Here is a 15,270-nt window from a genome sequence, read left to right as displayed (position 1 = left end):
TACCTTAGAATTTTACAGGAAGAGTTAGGGGAAACACGAGGGCTCCTTGGGACAGGTCAAAACTTCCAAAGTAAGGCTGGATAAATGGGATTACATCAAACCTAATCAATCATTTGTCAGAATCAAAAGACATGAAAAAAAAGTGATATTGTAGCACAGATTTATCAGGGAGCAAACCTACAGATGAGAGCCTAACCCAATGGTAAACCTTTATTCCCTTTTCGAACTAGGATATTTATAGTGCGTTTACAAGAATATAAGAGTTTTCTGGTGGGGATTAGTAAGAAAACAACTAATACTAAGATAGAGATAGCATGTGAAAAGAGTTGTAGCTGGAGAAAGGGAGAGATGAAGGCCGTGCTGTCTTGTTCAAAGCCTTGGCTTGGTGCCAGTTTTGTAAGGTATAGGTGCACAAAGGAAAGGGGGTACAACAGGGCTGGTTAATTAAAAAAGCCTCACATAAGTCTGAAGCCTCAAAATAAGGACCCCAGTCTGTGTGGACCAGATAGTATCTAATATGAGGTTTTATTTAAATTAGCAAGCACAATTTTAGATTTTTGCAGAGTGGGATGGTGCATAGTCAGTCACAGGCAATGTCTGCTATGTCAGGTAATCCAATCTACTCTTTCACAAGTTACCCAGTAGCCAGGTTTCAACACAAATGAGTACAATGAGATTGTACCAATGAGACTGATTTTTCCCTCTCCTGAATCAAAATTCTGTCAAATGATTTCTGTCTTCCAGCTGTTTATGCAATATTTCTCATGATCTTTTCTACTATTTTGTCTTCATTATTGATGTTCATAGTACTTTTTATTGTTGTCTTATGTGTCTATGTCATTTTAAGGGCTTGAACTCAATGTTTAATTGTCTTCCTTGTACTTTTTGCTCATGGCTGATCACACTCTATCCTTTGAGCCACATTCTCATCTTCTCCTTCTTGCTGGACAATTGGAGATAAGTTTTCACATTTTTGTCTGTTTAGACTGACATTGAACCAAAATCTTCAGGTTTTAGCTTCCTGAGTTTCTAGGATTCTACACATGAGCCACTAACACCAAGCTTTGCTTTACTATTACTTTACTTATGTGGTGGAAGAAAGTGGAAGCATATTTGTGTTAAATGTGCAATTTTCAAATACAACTTGGAATCAACTTGATACAATGTAACAGTTATCAACTTTCACAGTTAAATCAATGAATAGTTCACATTCCCACAGAAATATAATTGAAAACAAAAGGCATAATTGTTTTCCTAAAACAAGTAATAGAACCATAAACTTCTCTCACCATACAATTCATGTTTTCTATGAGATTAATTAACAGACTTCCAATACTAAAAGTAAATATATTAATTGTATACCATAAGGAGCAAAGTGATTATAGTTAAGAATAGATATTTCATCCCAGCCAAAAGATAACTTTTCGAGCAGTCTCACTAAAAAGAAATGTTACATGCAGAAACTAATGGATATGATATAACTTCATCATTACACAACATATGAATGAATGGGATTACCACTCCATACTTCATAAATGTGTAAAAAATAATTATGTAGCTAGGTGCCAGTGGTTCTTGCTTGTAATCTTAGTTATTAAGTAATCTTAGAGCTGAGAATCATGATTCAAAGCCAGCCTAGGTATGAAAGTCCATGAGACTTTTTGTTTGTTTAATTTGGTCAGTCGTTGGGCTTGAACTTTGGGCCTGGGAACTGTCCCTATGCTCTACAGCTCAAGGTGAGCATTCTACCACTTGAGCCACAGAACTATATCCTGTTTTCTGGTGGTTTTATTGGAGACAAGAGTCTCAAAGACTTTCCTGCCCCAGCTGGCTTTGAACCGCAATCCACAGATCTCAACCTCTTGAGTAGCTAAGATTACAGCCGTGAGCCACTGGAGCCGGCTCCTTGAAACTATTTTCAATGAGCCACCAGAAAACTGGCAGTGGCTCAAGGGGTAGAACACTATCTTTGAGGTCAAGAGCTGAGGGACAACGTTCAGGCCCAGATTTCAAACCCCATGACCGAAAAATTTAAAAATAAACTATTAAAAATAAACAAATATTTTGGCATAAATGTTAAAATATAATTCTAAAAATTTTTAAATCCTCACTAGATAAAATAGTTTCTATAAATGAGGAGAAGTGTGTTCTGGTTTTGGTAACCATTGAATCAATTGTGTAAGTCACACATTTCTCAATCAATTCATATTTATGTATTTATATAGTTATATGCCATAAGCATAATTAACTGATAAGTGATAGGCAGTGCTGTTTTAGGAATCTCCCTTGACATTCTAACATTAACCTTCCTACCTTAAAATGAATTTGCCCTCCAACCTTGTCAGATATTTCATTGACAGTAAAGTTACTCATCTCATTGGAGCAGAAAAATATAAGCCATAATTATTGTTTGGAATAACTGTCACATTTATATGCATTTCATTTAGTTTAAGAACAATGCCAGTAATAGCAAAATGTCTTCTGAGCTTTTCAATCTCTTAAGAGATGAAAATCTTTAATTATACATCTATTTTTTTCTGCCTAGCATCTTATATTTTGGGAAGATCTTTTTGTGTAACACTGTGTTCCTGATTAGAAGACTGGAACAAAGGAAATAATGAAAATAACCAAGGAAAATATTTGGAAACAATTTAAAAAGCAATGGCAGACACGCCTGTTTTCATCTGTTTTAATGAGAATATACATTAAAGTATGTTTTTGTTATTTAAAGAGCAATAATTAAACTTTAATTAGCAGTATAGAAGGGAACAGAAACCTGTATTTGAGGAAAGCTTGAATTTGAAAAATTCAACAAAAGCATAATGGATTTTTCTTGTTTTTCTATATAGTTGCCAAAATAATAGAGAGCAACACCCAAAGTCAGGAAAATACCTAAGCCAAAGCAGTAAACTTTTGTCTATAATATAATTGTGATTGTCTGACTCTTTCAAAGTCAGGCTTGCAAGAAGGAAAAGTGTATTTGCTTTAGTGTGAACAATAAAAAATATAAGAATCCTTTATTAATGTTTCATATATAATGACTAGAACTTCTCACGTTGGAGAAGATGAAAGATATGAAAAAGTTCAACATTTTTTGAGTATTCCCCAAGAGCATTCTTATTTATCACCTATGGCAACGGAAGTAGCCTTTGTTACTGTTAGTTTCATGCTTGTTTATATTTACAAGCATTATTTGTTGCTGGGTTATAAGCTGCAAAACCTTAAGTAGGAATAAAGTCATTTCCTGAGAGAGGAAAGTTGCTGTGTAAACAAACCTAAAATATCAAACACATAGCAGAGTGGAAACTATTTTCCAGGTATATCAAAATCTGTAGGTATAGATTTTGTTTCCCATTGTTCCAGGGGAACCATTTTTTTATCTTCTTTTTCACCATCTACTGATCCTATAAAATCCTATACCATCTTGGAATTGCTGTAACTTTACTGGATTCTCTAATTTCTGTTGGAGAGTTAGGAAAGATAGAAAATTGTGTTTCTGTTACTGTTTTACCTTATTTTTTATTACTTTAGAAACTGTAACTCAAAATGACATAAGTTATCTTTATAATATTAGGAGACAGATTTTATGTACATATTCTAACCCTAGCCTTCAACACAACTTTGGGACTTAGTGATCCTCAAATGTGAAAATAAATATAGGGAGCATCTTATTTAAATATTGTTGAGAATTTCAAGACTTCCTTTATGTAAGGCCCTTAGAAGTATGTACAGCATACATGTGTACAAAGCCAGTGACAACAGGCAAATATGACTAAGTTTCCCCAAAAGGATCTATGAAATCAATAGTTATCTTCCCAAGCAGATGAAAAAATGCTTCCAAAATGATTCAGTGACCCTACATTTGGGGAATTATTTAAGTGATGGCTTCTTTGTTAGACATATTGTTTTCTTTTAAAAAATTTCAAATATTAGCTTTATAGTAAACTTTGTCTAGTATTTCTTGATTCAAAACAGAAATCTTGATACAGTTGATGTCACTTGGCTTTCTTACTTTCTCAGTTCAAAGCCAACCCAGGCAAGAAAGTCTGTCACATTCTTATCTGGAACTAAACACCAAAAACGCCAGAAGTGGAGTTTTGGCTCAAGCAGTAGCTTTGGGGGAAGTTGGCCAGGGAAGACATTTGTTCAGGGACATGGTCCAGCCTCTGAATTCAAGCTCCAGAACCAGGAAATCTAAACAAACAAACAAGCAAAAAAACGCACATATTTCTTTGGCACCATCCTTAAAGCACTGGTTTGAGAACAGGCTCCTTTTGCTGATCATACTCACTGATTCCTGCTTTTTTGGAATACTAATTGCGCTGGAAAATTCAGGACAAGACTAAAGGAATTAATAAATGACTCCTGCAACAACAGAATCATCGCAGTAGTGAAATATCCATGCATAAGACAATTTAAAACCACCAAGTCTTTGTTCCTTTGCAATAGAATACTTTTAAAACAACGTTATTTCCTTTTGTTCTATGCTGGCATTCAAGTGGCACATTGTTTTCTTTTGTATTACTTTCAAGAAGATTTTTACAGACAATTTTATATGAATAAAGAACACACTCGAAAAAAGTCAGGGACAGAGTTTCTTTCAAGCCTTGGATTCTTTTTTTTTTCTAACAATGAATATATATTTTTTTGGTAGTGAAAATACTGTACAGAGGGGTTACAATAACATGGGCAAGATAATAAGTACATTTTTTATCAAGCATTGTAGCCTACTCCTTGGTTTCCCCTTCCCACCACTTCCCATCCTCCCCACTGCCCCCCATCCAATCCTTCTCCCCCCACCAACAAAGTTGTAAAATGTGTTTTCGACATAATGAGTTGTACATCTCATTGTTTCAATCGATCCACCTGTTTCCCTGTTTAAATAATTTGTTTTTTTCCGATCCCCTCCACAAATTATACCGACATCAAATACTGTGAAAACATGGGTTATTGTTATGCCGTGGAGAAAGGACATACAAAGGAACAAGGAAATCATCTTACAAATGTGTTAGAAACAATGACATGAAAGAAAAAAAAAACATTGGAATATATATCTTAGGGTTCATTTCCCTAACATCAACTTATCTGATCTTTTCTGTTTGACTCATATACCAGTTATTGCAAATGAGGAAAACCATGGAACCTATATTTCTTTGGGCGTGGCTTACTTCATTTAATATACTTTTTTCCAAGTCTTTCCATTTCCTAACAAATGAGGAAATGTCATTCTTTCTGATGGAGGCATAGAATTCCATTGTTTATATATACCACATTTTCTTGATCCATTCATCTACTGAGGGGCATCTGTGTTGGTTCCATACCTTAGCTATGGTAAATAAGGCTGCAATAAATATAGTCGTGCTGGTACCTCTACTGTGGCCTTGTTTGTGAACATTTGTGTAAATGCCCAAAAGTGATTGCTGGGTCTTAGGGGAGCTCTATGTGGAGTCTCTTGAGGAACCTCCATACTGCTTTCCAAAGTGGTTGAACAAGTTTACACTCCCACCAACAATTAAGTTTTCTGCTGTCCACATCCCCTTCAGCATCTGTTGTTATTAGAATTCTTGATTATAGCCACTCTAACTGGTGTGAGGTGATATATTGATGTTGTTTTGATTTGCATTTCTTTTATGGCTAGGGAGGTTGAGCATTTCTTCATATGTCTTTGGGCAATCCTTCTTTCCTCTCCAGAGAATTTTCTCTTTAAGTCTTTAGCCTACTTATTTATTGGGCAGTTGTTTCTTTGAAGATTTGTTTTTAGGGATTTAATTTTTTGAGTTCCAGGTATAGTTTAGATATGAGACCCTTGTCTGTTGTATGGCTAGTGAAGATCTTCTCCCCATCTGTGGGCTTTCAACTGATCTTTCTAGCTATGTCCTTTGCCATGCAGAAGCTCTGCAATTTTATGCAATCCCATTTGTCCAACCTTTCTTTGATTTGTTGTGTTTCTGGGTCTCTATTAAGAAAATTTCAGCCTATGCCTAGGATACCTAGTGTTTCTCCTATTACATCCCCTAATGTTTTCAGGGAGTCGGCTTTGACTCCGAGGTCTTTGATCCATTTGGAGTTGATTTTAATACAGGGTGATATATAAGTATCTAGCTTTAGTTTTCTACAAGTATTTAACCAATTTTGACAGCACTTTTTACTGAAGAGGGTGTCTTCCTTCTATTCTATTTTTTTAGCTCCCTTATCGAAGATTAGATGGCTATAGGTCTGTGGGTTCATGTCTGGATTTTCAATTCTATTCCATTGTTCCGGAGGTCTGTTCTTGTGCCAGTACCAAGCTGTTTTGATTACTGTGGCTTTGTTGTTGAATTCAAATTCGGTATTCATATTCCTCTAGCACAGTTCTTTCTGTTAAGGATAGTTTTAGCTATCTTTTATTGCTCCAGATGAAGTTTTGGATTGCCTTTTGTATTTTCTTGAAAAATGAGGTTGGAATACCGATCGGTATCACATTGAATTTGTACATAGCCTTGGGAAGTATTGCCATTTTCACGATGTTGATCTTTCCAATTCAAGACCATGGGAGTTTTTGTCACTTTCTAAGTTCAGTTTTCATTACCTTTTTCAGTTTTTTAAATTTTTCATCATAGAGGTCCTTCGCTTCTTTGGTTAAGTTAATTCCTAGATATTTCATTTTTTGTGGGGCTATTCTGAATGGAGTTGCTTTCCTAATTTCAGCCAACCTTTTCTCATTGTTGGCATACAGAAAAACTATTGATTTTTGAGGATTAAATTTATGCCCCGCTACTTTGCCAAAATTTTGAATCAGTTTGAGTAATTTTGGAGTGGCTTCTGTGGGATTCTTTAAATACAAGATCATGTCATCCACAAAGAGGAAGAGTTTTACTTCTTCTTTCTCTATTTGGATCTCTCTAATGCTTGCATCTTGTCTTATTGCTGTAGCTAGGCATTCCAATACTAGATTGAAGAGAAGTGTAGAGAGTGAACATTCTTGTCTCATTCCTGATTTAAGAGAAATGGCTTGTTTTTTACCATTAAGTATAATGCTGGGGAGAGTTCCGAGAAGATGGCGGAGGAGAAGCTGGAATCTAAACAAGCTCTCGCATTGAAATCAGTTTTAGAGTTCCAGTGAACAGTCCTAAGCCAGAGAATCACCCTATGTGTGCCATCACAGGACAGAGAGTCAGGCCAGAGAGGGAAAATCCAGGCAAGGAGACACATCTGAGCTCTTGCTAGCAGCTGCAGCAGCAGCAGTGGCGGCGGCAGCCACAGCCACAGAGAGTCCTGGACGAAGGAGCCAGATGCAGTGGCCGAGCGGATTCTAGTCAACACCAACAAGAACCGACAAGGAGCGGACATCTTCATCCTGCATTTTGCAGACCAGAGACGACCCAGGAACCAAGACTCAGCATGAGTAGAAGCCTGACGTGCTCACTCCTTCTCAAGGAGCAGAGGAGGGATGGCCACCCCTGCCCCCCCCCAGCACCAGAGATAACCATCTTGGATACTGACAAAGCTCAGCAGAGCTGCTAGCTCCAACTCAAGCCTTGGAATAAAACGAGTCATTTAGCAGGTCACAAGAACTTATCGGCTGTGTGACCCGCCAGACTCAGATCCACCCAGGGAAAAGTCACCCAGCTCTGGTGCGAGCCCTAGGAGTGGCTTTCTTCACTGGGTAATCAGAGCCAGAGGCTGCCCCTCCCTCTAGCAGCCTCGACAATAAATTGAAATTCAGTAAACAGAAACCCTGAGAATGGCACCAGGCTGGGCTCTGTGTGTTTTTCATGAACTAGCCCCCGGGAAAAGCTAGTGTTTGTTGAAAGGCCTCAACTCTAACCAGAATCTAGCCTCATCACTGCATCCCCCTCGTTGGTGATACTCAAAGCAGATCTGCCTCCCATTGAACTAGCTGGGAGGAGGATCGCAAAATCCTGGGTAAAGCAGAGCATTTTTCTGCCTACTAGAACCAACTAAGTTAAGAAACCAACCAAGCCACAGGACCACAAGCGGACCAGAGATTCCAACAAGAGGCTGGTTACAGACACCAGGGAGATACAGGATTTTTCCCACCCATCCCAAAAAAATCAAAGAACTTCTTTTTTCTTCTTCTTTTTCTTTTTTTTGGTACCTCATATAAAAAAAAATTACTTTTGTAAATCTTTTTTAAATATTTAATTTTCGCCTTTTTTGAAAAAAAAATGTTTGCCAGTAACTTTTTTTTTCCTCTTATAATTTTTATTTTAGGGATACCTGAGTGTGTGTTTTTCTTTCTTTTTCTGTTTTCTTTCTCTTTTTATCTTTTTTAAATATCTTTTTGTTTTTTGTTTAGCTCTACTGAACATCTGATCTTTTTTCTTCATTTCTTATCCTTTTCACCTTTTCCTCTCTTTTGTTCTTCTTTATGTGACTTAATTCTTGTCCTGCATACCCTCAGATAAACCTGCAGTTGACTATTAGACCCTATCCCCCATTGTGTATACACTTAATCCACAAATTTATTACTCAATTCAAAACCTCTGAGACTTAAATTCCTTAATACCAGTACTACCTCTTTATACCTATATAATATTTTAAGCATTTTTATTTTTAAATTTTTCATAGCTCCTTTATATCCCTCCCCTTCTCTCACTATATTTACGTTCTTCTCTAAATAAATCGTTTTCGATCTGTATAGGATTATTAATTTTTACTTTTCTATTTTTTCTGGTCTCTTTTCTTTTCCCTTTCCCTTTCTTCTTTTTTTCTCCCCCTCTAAATTCATCCTACCCAACCTATTTCCTGCTTTGGGATTAGGACTTAGTTAACTCTCCCTGTGCCTCCCCACATCAATCTATTCCTATTTTTTACCCACATCTCTCCCTAACCCTAATAATTTCTGGTTTTCCAAATTCTTCTTTGCGGTTCGTAGCCCATTAACATATAGCTGTTTGATGTTGAATAGATGTATCTATTGAACTAGATTGTATCTGTAGACTATTGCAAATTCAGACTTTTGTTGATGCTTGCCTAAGATAGTGTTCTAGCACAAAACTGGTGCTATATTCATCTCAAATGGGCAGAGTAAGCCAGAAAAACACAAGAAAATTAGCAAATCCTGGTTTCTCAATTCCCAATCTTGATAATCAGGGGACAGAACAGATAATGAATAATCCAGAGGAGAGTTCCCAAATAGTTCTACAAACACTGCTGGCAAACAGGATAAATGAAAAGATTGAAAACATACAAAGGACTCTATGTGCGGGATATGGAGAGAGAGGAGGCAATCCAAAAGTTTATACAGGAATATCATAAGTGTGAGGAAGCCACTCAAAAACTGATACAGGATTTGCATGAGCAGCTTGAAAATACTCAAAGAGAAAGGCAGGAATGGCGTGAGCAGGCTGAGAACACTCAAAGAAAACTACAGGAATCCTACGAATGGGAGGAAGCTAATCAAAGAGTAATACAGGAATTGAGAGAGCAGGAAGAGAATACACAAAGATCACTAAAGGCATTCATGGAATCCATTAACAAAGAGCTGAAGGAAGTCAGGGAGACCACAAAGGGAATGCTCAATGGAACCCAACAGAAGGAATGGGAGTCCAAGGAAACCATAACCAGTCAACTAAGTGATTTGAGAATAAACACTGAAAATCAAATATAAGGAAGTAAAGAAGTTCATACAAGATCTAAAACAAAGCTTCAACAAAGAATTTGAAGCCATCAAAGCTGACCAATTAGAAGGAAAAGAGATAAAAAAACAAAGTAGAAAGTCTTGACAGCAGGTTAGACCATGCAGAAGATCGAATCTCAGGGATTGAAGACAGCCTAGATATTATAGAGAAAGAACATACAACCATCCAAAACAAGTCCAAAAAATATGATAGATCTATCCAACAATTGGAAGACACCATCCGAAGGCCTAATCTAAGGATAATGGGTGTAGAGGAGCATCTAGAAACAGAAGTTAATGGTCTAGAAAATTTGTTCAAAAGGATCCTAGCAGAGAACTTCCCAAACATGCAAAAAGATAGGTCTATTCAGATACAAGAAGCTTTTAGACCCCCAAATAGACCAGACCAGAATAGGACATCACACCCTCACATTATAATCCGCTCATGATCAATTCAGACCAAGGAAAAGATCCTTAAAGCTGTCAAGGAGAAATGATTAATCAACTATAAAGGGAAACCAATTAGAATCACCTCAGATTTTTTAGCAGAGACAATCAAAGCAAGAAGATCTTGGAATGATGTATGCCATGCCCTAAAAACAAACAACTATCAAACAAGAATACTGTCCCCAGCTAAACTCTCCTTCATAACTGAAGGCCAAATAAAAACTTTCCATAGTAAAGAAAAATTGAAACAATACATCTCCACCAAACCAGCCCTACAAAAGATTCTTAAAGATGTCCTACACATAGAAAACCAACAAGACCACAATAAAGGCCAAGAAACTGCACCCAAACTGAGAATCCAATAACCATAGGAAGAACTCAATTTTAGCAACCCCCAAGAAGGTGGAAAACATGGCAGGAACTCCCAAATACCTCTCAGTCTTATCTCTTAACATTAACGGACCTAACTCTCCAATTAAGCGACATAGACTGTCTAGTTGGATTAAAAAACAAGAACCTTCTATCTGCTGCCTTCAGGAGTCACATCTTGCCTGTTAAAACAAACACATTTTCAATTTGAAAGGCTGGAGCAATATCTACCAAGTAAACGGCCCCCATAAACAGGCAGTAGTTTCAATCCTAATATCAGATAAAATAGACTTCAAATTAAAATTCGTGAGAAGAGATAAAGAAGGTGCATACATACAAATTAAGGGATCTCTCCTTCAGGAGGATATTACAATTCTAAATATCTATTCGCCAAACAACAGAGCACCCAAATTTATTAAAGAAACACTACTTTCCCTCAAATACCATATAGATGCAAAGACATTAATTGTTGAGGATTTTAACACACCACTCTCCCCAGTAGATAGATCAACTCGGCAAAAACTCAACAGAGAAACCACAGATCTAAACAGCTGCATACATCAACTAGATTTAACAGACATCTACCGAACATTTCCGTCAGCAGAATCAGAATACACGTTTTTCTCAGCAGCACATGGAACATTTTCTAAAATAAAACACATTTTAGGCCACAAAAAAACTTGTCTAAATTCAGAAACATTGAAGTTATACCTTGTATTCTCTCTGACCACAAGGGAATAAAATTAGAACTCAACACCAAAAGCCACCAAAGAAAGTCCGGGATCACATGGAGCCTAAACAACACACTGCTGAATCACGAGTGGGTCATGGAAGAGATTAGATAGGAAATTCAAATGTTTATGCTATTCAACAAAAATGAACACACAAATTACCAGCTCCTCTGGGACACAGCAAAGGCAGTACTCAGTGGCAAGTTTATAGCTCTGAGCTCGTACATCAACAAATTGGACAGATCTGAAACCAAAAATTTAATGAGACATCTGAACCTCCTTGCAAAAGAGCAGCAAGATAAACCCCAATCCAGTAGAAGGAAAGAAATAATTAAAATTAATTCAGAATTAAATGAATTAGAATCCAAAAAAACTGTAGAAAGAATCAACAAAGAAAGAGTTGGTTCTTCGAAAAAATTAACAAAATTGACAGAACCTTAGCAAATCTTATAAGAAAAAGAAGAGAAAACACCCAAATAAATAAACTCAGAGATGAGAATGCAAACATCACCACGGAAACAACCAAGTTTCAGAACATTATGAGGGAATACTTCTCAAAACTTTATGCTAATAAGTTTGAGAACTTGACAGGAATGTACCTCTTCCTAGCAAATATTGACATGCCAAAACTAAACCAAGATGAGTTGAACTATCTTAACAGGCCCATATCAAGCATTGAAATAGAAACAGCAATAAGAGACCTCCCAGCTAAGAAAAGTCCAGGACCAGATGGTTTCACAGCAGAATTTCATTAGGCCTTCAAAGCAGAGCTCACACCAATACTCCTCCAACTCTTCAATGACATTGAAAGAGAAAGTTCACTATTGAGCACATTCTATGAAGCCATCATAACCCTCATCCCAAAACCAGGCAGGGGCTCATCAAAGAAAGCGACCCATTACTTTGATGAAATTTGATGAAAAACTTCTCAACAAAATTTTGGCCAATCGATTTCAACAATTCATCCAAAAAATTATAAACTACGATCAAACAGGATTCATTGCAGGGATGCAAAGCTGGTTCAATATACATAGATCAATTAATATTATTCATCACAACAACAGGAGCAAGAATAAGAACCACATGGTTATCTCAATAGATGCAGAAAAAGCATTCGACAAGATCCAACACCCCTTTATAATGAAGGTTTTGGAAAAATTAGGAATCCATGGAACATTCCTTAATACAATAAAGGCTGTATATGACAAACTTACAGCCAGCATTATACTTAATGATGAAAAACTAAAGCCATTTCCTCTTAATTCAGGAACAAGACAATGATGTCCACTCTCTCCACTTATCTTCAATCTAGTATTAGAATGTCTAGCTACAGCAATAAGACAAGATGCATACATAAAGGGGATCCAAATAGGGAAAGAAGAAATAAAACTCTCCCTCTTTGCAGATGACATGATCTTATATTTAAAGAATCCCATAGACTCCACTCCCAAATTACTCAAGCTGATTCAAAACTTTGGCACAGTATCAGGGTATAAAATGAACCCCCCAAAATCAATGGCTTTTCTGTATGCCAACAATGAGAAAAGAGTGGCTGAAATTAGGAAAGCAACTACATTTATAATAGCCCCACAAAAAATAAAATACCTAGGAATTAACTTCATCAAAGAAGGGAAGGACCTCTATGATGGAAACTTTAAAATCTTGAAAAAGGAAATCAAAACAGAACTAAGAAAATGGGAAAAATTCCCATGCTCCTGGATTGGAAAGATTAACATCATGAAAATGGCAATACTTCCCAAGGCTATCTACAAATTAAACACGATACCTATCAAAATTCCAACCTCATTCTTCAAGGAAATAGAAGAGGCAATCCAAAAATTCATATGGAACAATAAAAGTCCCCGAATAGCAAAAACGCTCCTCAACAGAAAGAACACTGCTGGAGGAATATCAATACCAAATTTCAAACTCTACTATAAAGCCATAGTAATCAAAACAGCATGGTACTGGCACAAGAACAGACCTTTGGAACAATGGAATAGAATTGAAAATCCAGAAATGAGCCCATAGACCTATAGCCATCTAACCTCTGATAAGGGAGCTAAAACAATAGAATGGAAGAAATACAGCCTCTTCAGTAAATGGTGCTGGCAAAATTGGTTAACTACTTGTAGAAAATTAAAGCTAGATCCTTATATATCACCCTGCACCAGAATCAACTCCAAATGGATCAAGGACCTCGGAGTCAAAGCAGACACTCTGAAAACATTACAGGATGGAATAGGAGAAACCATAGGTCTCCTGGGCTACAGCCGAAATTTTCTCAATAGAGATCCGGAAACATAACAAATCAAAGAAAGGTTGGACAAATGGGATTGCATGAAGGTGCAGAGCTTTTGAATTGCAAAGGACATAGCTAGCAAGATCAATAGAAAGCCAACAGATTGGGAGAAGATCTTCAGTAGCCATACAACGGACAAGGGTCTCATATCTAAAATATGCTTGGAACTCAAAAAATTAAATCCCCCAACAAAAAAAAACCTCAAAGAAACAACTGCCCAAAAAATAAGTGGGCTAAAGACTTGAAGAGAAACTTCTCTGAAGAAGAAAGAAGGATGGCCAATAGACACATGAAGAAATGCTCAACCTCCCTAGCCATAAAAGAAATGCAAATCAAAACAACATTGAGATACCACCTCACCCTAGGTAGAATGGCTATAATCAAGAACTCTAACAACAACAGATGCTGGAGGGGATGTGGACAGAAGGGAAACTTACTTCATTGTTGATGGGAGTGTAAACTTGTTCAACCACTTTGGAAAGCAGTATGGAGGTTCCTCAAAAGACTTCACATAGAGCTCACCTGTGACCCAGCAATCCCACTTTTGGGCATTTACCCAAATGTTTACAAACAAGACTACACTAAAGCTACCAGCACAACTACGTTTATTGCAACATTATTTATCATAGCTTAGATATGGAACCAATCCAGATGCCCTTCATTAGATGAATGGATCAAGAAAATGTGGTATATATACACAATGGAATTCTATGCCTCCATCAGAAAGAATGACCTTTCCCCATTTGTTAGGAAATGGAAAAACTTGGAAAATATTATATTAAGTGAAGCAAGCCAGGCCCAAAGAAACATAGGTCCCATGGTTTCCCTTATTTGCAATATCTTGTATATGTATGAGTCAAGCGGAAAAGGCAGATAATGTGATGTTAGGAAAATGAACCCTTAGATATGTATTTTAATGCTTTTTTATTTCATGCATTTGTTTCTAACGCTTTTATTAGATTATCTCTTTGTTGCTTTGTATGTCCCTCCCCCACAGTATAAACCCTGCTTTCACTATATTTGATGTCAGTATAACTTGTTGAGGAGATGGGGAAAAACAAGTCGTTTAAGGATACAGGTAGACCTGTTGCAACAATGAGAAGTACAAGTTGTCATGTTGAAAACGAGCTTTACAACGTTGGTGTGGGGGGGAGGGGGAGGATTGGGTAGGGTGGTAGGGGGGAGGCTGGGAAGGGATGTGAAGGGTAAACAAAGGAGGAGGCTGCAATGCTTGATAAGAAATGTAAGCATTATCCTGCCCATGTAATTGTAACCCCTCTGTACAGTATGTTCACAAAAATAAAATAAAATATTTTTTTTTAAAAGTATAATGCTGGCTGTAGGTTTGTCTTATACAGCCTTTATTGTATTGAGGAATGTTCCAAGGATTTCTAGTTTTTTCCAAAACCTTCACATAAAGGGGTGTTGGATCTTGCCAAATGCTTTTTCTGTATCTATTGAGTTAACCATGTGGTTCTTATCCTTGCTCCTGTTGATGTGATGAATGATATTAACTGATTTGCGTATATTGAACCAGTTTTGCATCCCTGAAATGAATCCTGTTTGATCATGGTGTTTGATTTTTTGGGTGAATTGTTGAATTCAATTGGCCAAAATTTTGTTGAGAAGTTTTGCATCAATGTTCATCAAAGAATTATGTCTATAGTTCTCTTTCTTTGATGAGTCCCTGCCTGATTTTGGGATGAGGGTTATGATGGCTTCAAAGAATGCGTTCGGTTGTGCACTTTCTCTTTCAATTTTTTTTGGAAGATCTTGCCAAATGCTTTTTCTGTATCTAT

This window comes from Dipodomys spectabilis, unplaced genomic scaffold, assembly GCF_019054845.1.
Source record: "Dipodomys spectabilis isolate Male_0828 unplaced genomic scaffold, ASM1905484v1 ptg000415l, whole genome shotgun sequence".
In the NCBI taxonomy this organism is placed as follows: Eukaryota; Metazoa; Chordata; class Mammalia; order Rodentia; family Heteromyidae; genus Dipodomys; species Dipodomys spectabilis.
The sequence above is the reverse complement of the archived record's forward strand: the minus strand, read 5'-3'. Positions refer to the sequence as shown.